Genomic DNA, 6,772 nt, shown 5'->3' with positions numbered 1-6,772 from the left:
CACTCGAGCGCCCAGCATGCAGCTAGACTACTTTTTCACTTCAAATTGGGTTTTCAGTCTCCTTTCTGGATAAGGAGACTGACCCCTGGTTCTCCTAGGATTTCTAGGGCTTCTAGGTTTCTCCTAATCCTATAAATAGGCCTCTACATATTGAGAAAGATAGACAATCTTGGAAAGGAGAATTGGAGGCTCAGTCAAGAAGTGTTTGTTGGTTTCTTCTTTTCCCTTTTATTTTTATGATGATTAGCATCCAAAGTATGTGTAACTAATATTTTAGTTAGGACTCAATTGAAGCCCTTGTCATATATTTTTAGAATTTCAATATTGGTGCCTTTGTTGCAATTATATTGGAGTGCTTAACTTGATTATTTCCTGTTTAATCCCTCATATGAATGTGCTTGACAAACATATGCATGTATTTGGATTTGTTATTTGTGTCAATTTGGATGACCGAATCTTGGGCATAATAGAGTGACAAAAGAATCTCTTCACGGGTTCTTGGATTAATCAACATACAGAACAGTGGGTAGATACCATCCCCTATGCTTCATGTGTTTGTTGATTTCTATAAATTTATGCTTTCTTGAAGAACAACTTAGTAGATACAATGAGAAAGAAAAGAATTAGAGTAGGTACTATGCCTAATTTGTTGCTTAGGGAGATCAATAGTTTAGGGAGTAAATACCATGCCCTTAGGTTGGCAAGCATTAAGTATATCGGTATAATTGTTAGCATTGGCATATTGTTTATCTTAATTGAGTATGATTAGCAGTGGATGTCAAAACCCTAACCCTCGTTCTTATTATTATTTCTATTTTTTATTACCTTTTTATTTTACTATTCAATTCAACCTGTGACATCTTATTTAATTCAGTTAATTAATTAGGAGAAACATTCTAAGCATAATTTCATCAATCCTTATGGGAATGATCTCGTATTTGCCTACTATACTATCGTTTTGATCTTGTGCACGTGTGAGTAAAATGTATCAATTATTCACCTATTTATTTAGGTGGGTAATTGGCACAATAGCAGCTGTAGAAGCATACAGAATGAGGTTGCAGTTGCACAAGCATCCACGTGGCAGTGATGGAAGATGCTTGAAGACTAGATGTATAATAGAAGTGTTGTGCAAATTTTAATTACTCGCAAGTGCACGAATGGTTTGCAATAAAGGGTTTTGCAAGTGCAAGGTCGATCCCACAAAGAATTGTGTTTTTGAAAACAATTTTAATCTAAACTAATTAAATCCTAACCTAGTCCTGAAAATTGATTTGATTTTTGAAATTAAAAACAAAACAAAATTAAATTAATCAAAAGATAAATACTAGGTTTCAGAATTCAAACTCACCAAATCAAAGCACATATTATTATGTTTGTTCATACATCCGAATTTCAATAAAATCCAATGCATGTTCTTTTTTTATATAAAAATAACCTATTGAAAGATTCCATGAATCCATCCATTATACAAATCACAATGCATATCCAACTTAAGTCAAAGTCATCCAATGTATCTATTTGATTAAAGAAAAATAATGGATATCGAATTTAAATTGAAAGATGCAATGTATCCGTTGGATGAAACACATTGAATATCCAACTTTGGCACAAATATTAATCTAAACAATCAATTACAAGAACTTAATCAAATAATAAAATTGAAATGAATAGACATTACACTAAACATCGGAATTGTACAAACAAAATATACAAATATGCAAACAAATCAATGGTGAGGCTTCATCTTCAACCTTAGTTGAAGGTTTAGCCTCTCATGACAAAAGGAATTATAAAGAAACTAATTAACTTCATTAAAATCAAATAACTTACAAAAGAATTGGTGTTCAGAGCTACAAAAACCGAGAAAACACAAAAATGACAAAGAACAAGGCCTCCTGGCGCGCCTCCGTACATTTCCCTTGAAAAATATAGTATTTATAACTCTAATTTAGGGTTTTCACGCTCCCAGGTCAGACGAGTGCGCTCAATTGCACTCTAGGTGTGCTCAAGTGTACTTGGGAATTTTTCAGGGCTTCTGCGGAGCAGCGCATGGGCGCTGCTTGCTTCGGTAAATGCAGGAGTGCGCTCGAGCGGGCTTTGCTGGGCTTAAGTGTAGATGCACTCGAGCGTGATACTATGCACTCGATCCCACTTCTAGAATTTCACTTATTTCCTACTTCCTTGCAATTTTCACCTTAAAGCCATAGTTTTCTCTTAACGACCTGCAAAACGCTAAGACACCAAAACTAACAAAAACATTAGAAAATAACAAAACTAAAGGCTTAACAAATGTAAATTAAGGGGCCCAAATATGCAATATTTGGTACTCATCAAGAAGCAACTGAAATGTGGTTAGCTATTCTCTAGGATCGGTTCTGTTAGTCTTGTTGTAATTCAATTAGTTAGTTGGGAAGTTAGTTGAAGTTGTTGGGAAGTTAGTTGAAGTTGTTAAGTAGAAGGAACTATTAATAGCTTTGATGGCAATGTAATAATCAGCTTTGTAGTCATTTGTTCAGTTGTGAACTTGGAGGTTGAGCATCATCGAAATGCTTGTTCAATAAGAAATGTATCCATTCTTTCCTTCTTCCATTCTTTCCTTTATTTTCCTTCTTACTTTAGCTCAATTTTACAAAAAGGAAACCTAATCGGTTTTGAAAATGGGACACCCTTGCATGCCCCCATGTAGCTCTACCACTGCATCTAGGGCTGGCAGAACAGGTTGGCGTGTCTGGTTTGTGTCAACCCGATTGACTCGCGAACTCGTTTATGCTAACCTGAACCTAACATATTTATATAAACGTGTCAAACACCCAAACTCGAACACGACACGACACGTGTAACCCATTTAGATAAACGTGTCGTTTTGGGTTGACACGACCCGACCCGTTAACACGTTTAATTTAGCTATCAATAGGGTCTGACCTGGCACAACTTGACATGACCCGACATGACAGTTAAGTCATTTTAATTTTTATAGCCTAACTAAATGGCAAAATCCCAACAATCAAGCAGCAATGTGGCCGTTTTGAATTGAAAAAGAATGGTGGTTGGGAGGATTAGAAAAATAAAATAATAATAATGGTGGTTGGGAGAATTGATAGAAAGCGTCCAATACAACAAAAGCTAATTCATGGATCTATTGTTAGTGTTGATTGAGCTTGGGCATATACATATCAATATATCTTAAAGTAACTCGCACAAATTCAACAAACATATGGACAATCTATTTAGTCCAATTTTAACATACGTGTCTAATTCCAATGGACATCTATAGCATGCAATACAAAACAAATGGATGACAATTCAATTTTGTTTTTTGGGTTAAAAATTTAAGTTAAAAAAAATAAAAAAATAAAAAATAAACGGGTCAACCCACAGGTTGACATGACACAGGTTAAATTGCCAATCCTAGCCGCATAAGACACATCCACTACAAATGACTCAGGTGTTTGAATAATATAAAATAATGATAATAATTGACAGGAATTGAATTAATATTATTTGCTTTTTTGTTGCTGGACCTAGAAGCAGATGGGCCCAGTAACCTTTTTTTTTTTTTTTTGGCAATTGACAACTCACCTTTGGAGTCTCCCGAGCTTGACCTCCCTTTGGTGGTGTTTGGTAAATAGGTTGGCCTAGACACTGTAGTTGATGTAGATTGATGTGAAAAAAAAAAGTAAGAATGTTTTGTATAAAAAAGTGAAAAAGTTGTATGGAAAAGTGAAAAAGTTTTGTTTTATAGTGATTTTTTTATTTGAATAATAATAAAAAGTGAATGATGTGATATAAATAGTGAAAAAGTTAAAATATTTTGATGTTAATTTTTTTGGAAAATGGTGATGAACAGTGTCTAGGCCAACTCCAACCCCTTTACCAAACAAGGCCTTTGCAATTGCCCCCAAAATGTTTCCCGCCAAAAAGGACCTACTCTTCCTCTTCTCTTCCTGCCATTTCAAAACCCATCCCCGACCCCCGATCGCGACCAGCGGCTGAGATCTCGCGAGAAAACAACTTCTTCGTAAACATAATCTTGCTCTCTTCTTCAACTGATCTAATCCTTCTTACTCCCAACATTACTTTTAATGCTTCTTTTATCATCTAGGGTTAGGGTTTACTACTTTTGTGTAGGGGTGTCAATGCGGGCGGTTAAAAACCGCCCGCTATCTGCTAACCGCCTAACCGTCTAACCGCTATAACCGCCTAGCGGTTAGCGGTTAGCGGTTATTGGGTCTACTAACCGTAACCGCTAACCGCCTTTTTATATAATATATTTTTATAATTATAATTATAAAAATATTTATACATATAGCATAATCACTTGATCTTTAAATCACAATTTTTTTAAAAAATAATTAAATCTTAATTTGAGTATTAATATATTATCACTATAATTTATATGATTATATCATATAATCACTTGATCATTAAATCACAATTTTTTTAAAAAATAATTAAATCACAATTTGAGTATTAATATATTATCACTATAATTTATATGATTATATCACATGATCAATTGATCATTAAATCATTTGATTATATAATAATAAATTATACATATATAATATGACATAATTCATAAGTATACCAATTCATACTAATACAACAATTAAATATCTAGAGACTTATTTTCAATGTATGTTATAAACTTATAAGTCTATATAAGTCTACATATGCATATGAATAATATAAATGTATAATATCAATACTTAATCATATGATTCAATGACAATTCAAATACTTTATTCAAGACTTCAAGTAAATCATATTATTAATATAAAATGATGATATGATTCGTATAATGTCAAATTAAGTAATTGACATTAGATTAAACAATAATCAATGTGTTACTTATAAACAAAATTTAAGTATTAATGTATTATTAATATAATTTTAGTAATTTATATATTGTCACTATAATTGATATGATTATATCACATGATGACTTGATCATTAAATCATATGATTATATAATAATAAATAATACATATATAATATGACATAACTCATAAGTCATAAGTCTACAAGTTAATCATATGATTCATGTACAATGATAATCACAATTGATTCAATTGAATTAAACAATATATTACTTATAACTACAATTTAATTAAAGCATTATTAGATACTTTAGGAATTTAGGATTTAGGAGTTTGAACATTACCATTTACCATTAGATATTAAGTTCAATTCAAAGAAAAAAGATTATAAGTAAATATGATAATAATTTAAATAATTAATCATATGATATAATTTAATGAGATTATATGATTATATAATATCAAATTAAGTAATTGACATTAGATTCAACAATGTGTTACTTATAATCACAATTAAAGTATTAATGTATTTTTTGAACATTTTTTAGCAAAAGAAATTTAACCATTTTTTTTTTAAAAAAGAAAATTAACCATTTTTGAACAATTTTGAATTTTTTGAACAATTTGTAACAATTTTATACATTATAATCACAATTTACGGTAAGTAAAAACTTAACAATTTGAATTTAAATCATATATCATGAATCATGATAATAAGAACATATAATATAAGTATATAAGTTATAACAATTAACATTAACCCATATAAATTAGATAATGATACAATCATATAACTATATAAGTATATAAATGTTTACATATAAGATACAATATATATTAATATTGACATTATATACTTGACTCGTGTTAAGCATTAACATTTTAACATATTAACTAAATAATACTATATGTAATATGATAATAGTGATTAGTGTGTGTGAGTGTGTGACATAAAGCATTTTATGTTGTGATTTGAAAAATACTTAATCTAAAATAAGAAGAAAAAAAAATACTTGATTGAAAAAAAACACAATTTTTAAAATCGTAATTATTGAAATTGAAATAACAAATTTACCCTAAATAATACTACATAACACAATTTTTATTCCTAATTCCTAAATTTTGAATTTTGAATTTTTTATTGAATTTAATCATAGCTGAATTTGAATTTGATCTATGGTATATGAGTGTAATCGTAGCCGTCCAAAATGTTTTGATGATCTAATAGCCGTTGGATGATATTAATGGAGGACAGCTATCAAGCATTTACTAAGAAGTATGTATATGGTGTAACAGAGACACCGTAAGCTCTACATGATTTGATGGATAGTGTATGGTGGAGTGATCCTCCGGATTGTATTCAAATGATACTTGGGGCAGAACTCTCTGGTTCTGATTCCTACGAAATAAGTCAATAAGATGAAACTTGATTCTAAAAAAAAAGAGACACCGTAAGCTTGCCTTGTTTGATCTAATCTGACGAGTTATATTAAATGTTAAAAAAGTATATATAATCAATGGATCATATTGAACAAGCACACCATATCTAAGTAGAGACAGCCACATGGGATAAGCTTTTGGTAAAACGAATCAAACCAGTAATATTTAAAATTTAAGGGAAAAGTCCACGTAAACCCCACAAACTACCACTCAATTGACAATGTCCCCCCAAACTTTCAATTGTGACAATGTTCCATCCAAACTACAAAAAATTGTCAATGTTCCCCCCAATGACGAAATTACTCTCAGTAATTTTTTTTTTTTTTTAATTATATTTTTTTCTTAAAAAAAAACTAAAACTAAAACTTCTAGAAAAAACCTAAAACTAACCAAAAAAAAGCTTTTGGTAAAACGAATCAAACCGTTAATATTTAAAATTGAAGGGGAAAGTCCACATAACTCCCTCAAACTACCACTCAATTGACAATGTCTCCCCAAAACTTTCAATT

This window comes from Corylus avellana, chromosome ca3 (genome assembly GCF_901000735.1).
Source record: "Corylus avellana chromosome ca3, CavTom2PMs-1.0".
Classification (NCBI taxonomy): Eukaryota; Viridiplantae; Streptophyta; class Magnoliopsida; order Fagales; family Betulaceae; genus Corylus; species Corylus avellana.
The sequence above is the reverse complement of the archived record's forward strand: the minus strand, read 5'-3'. Positions refer to the sequence as shown.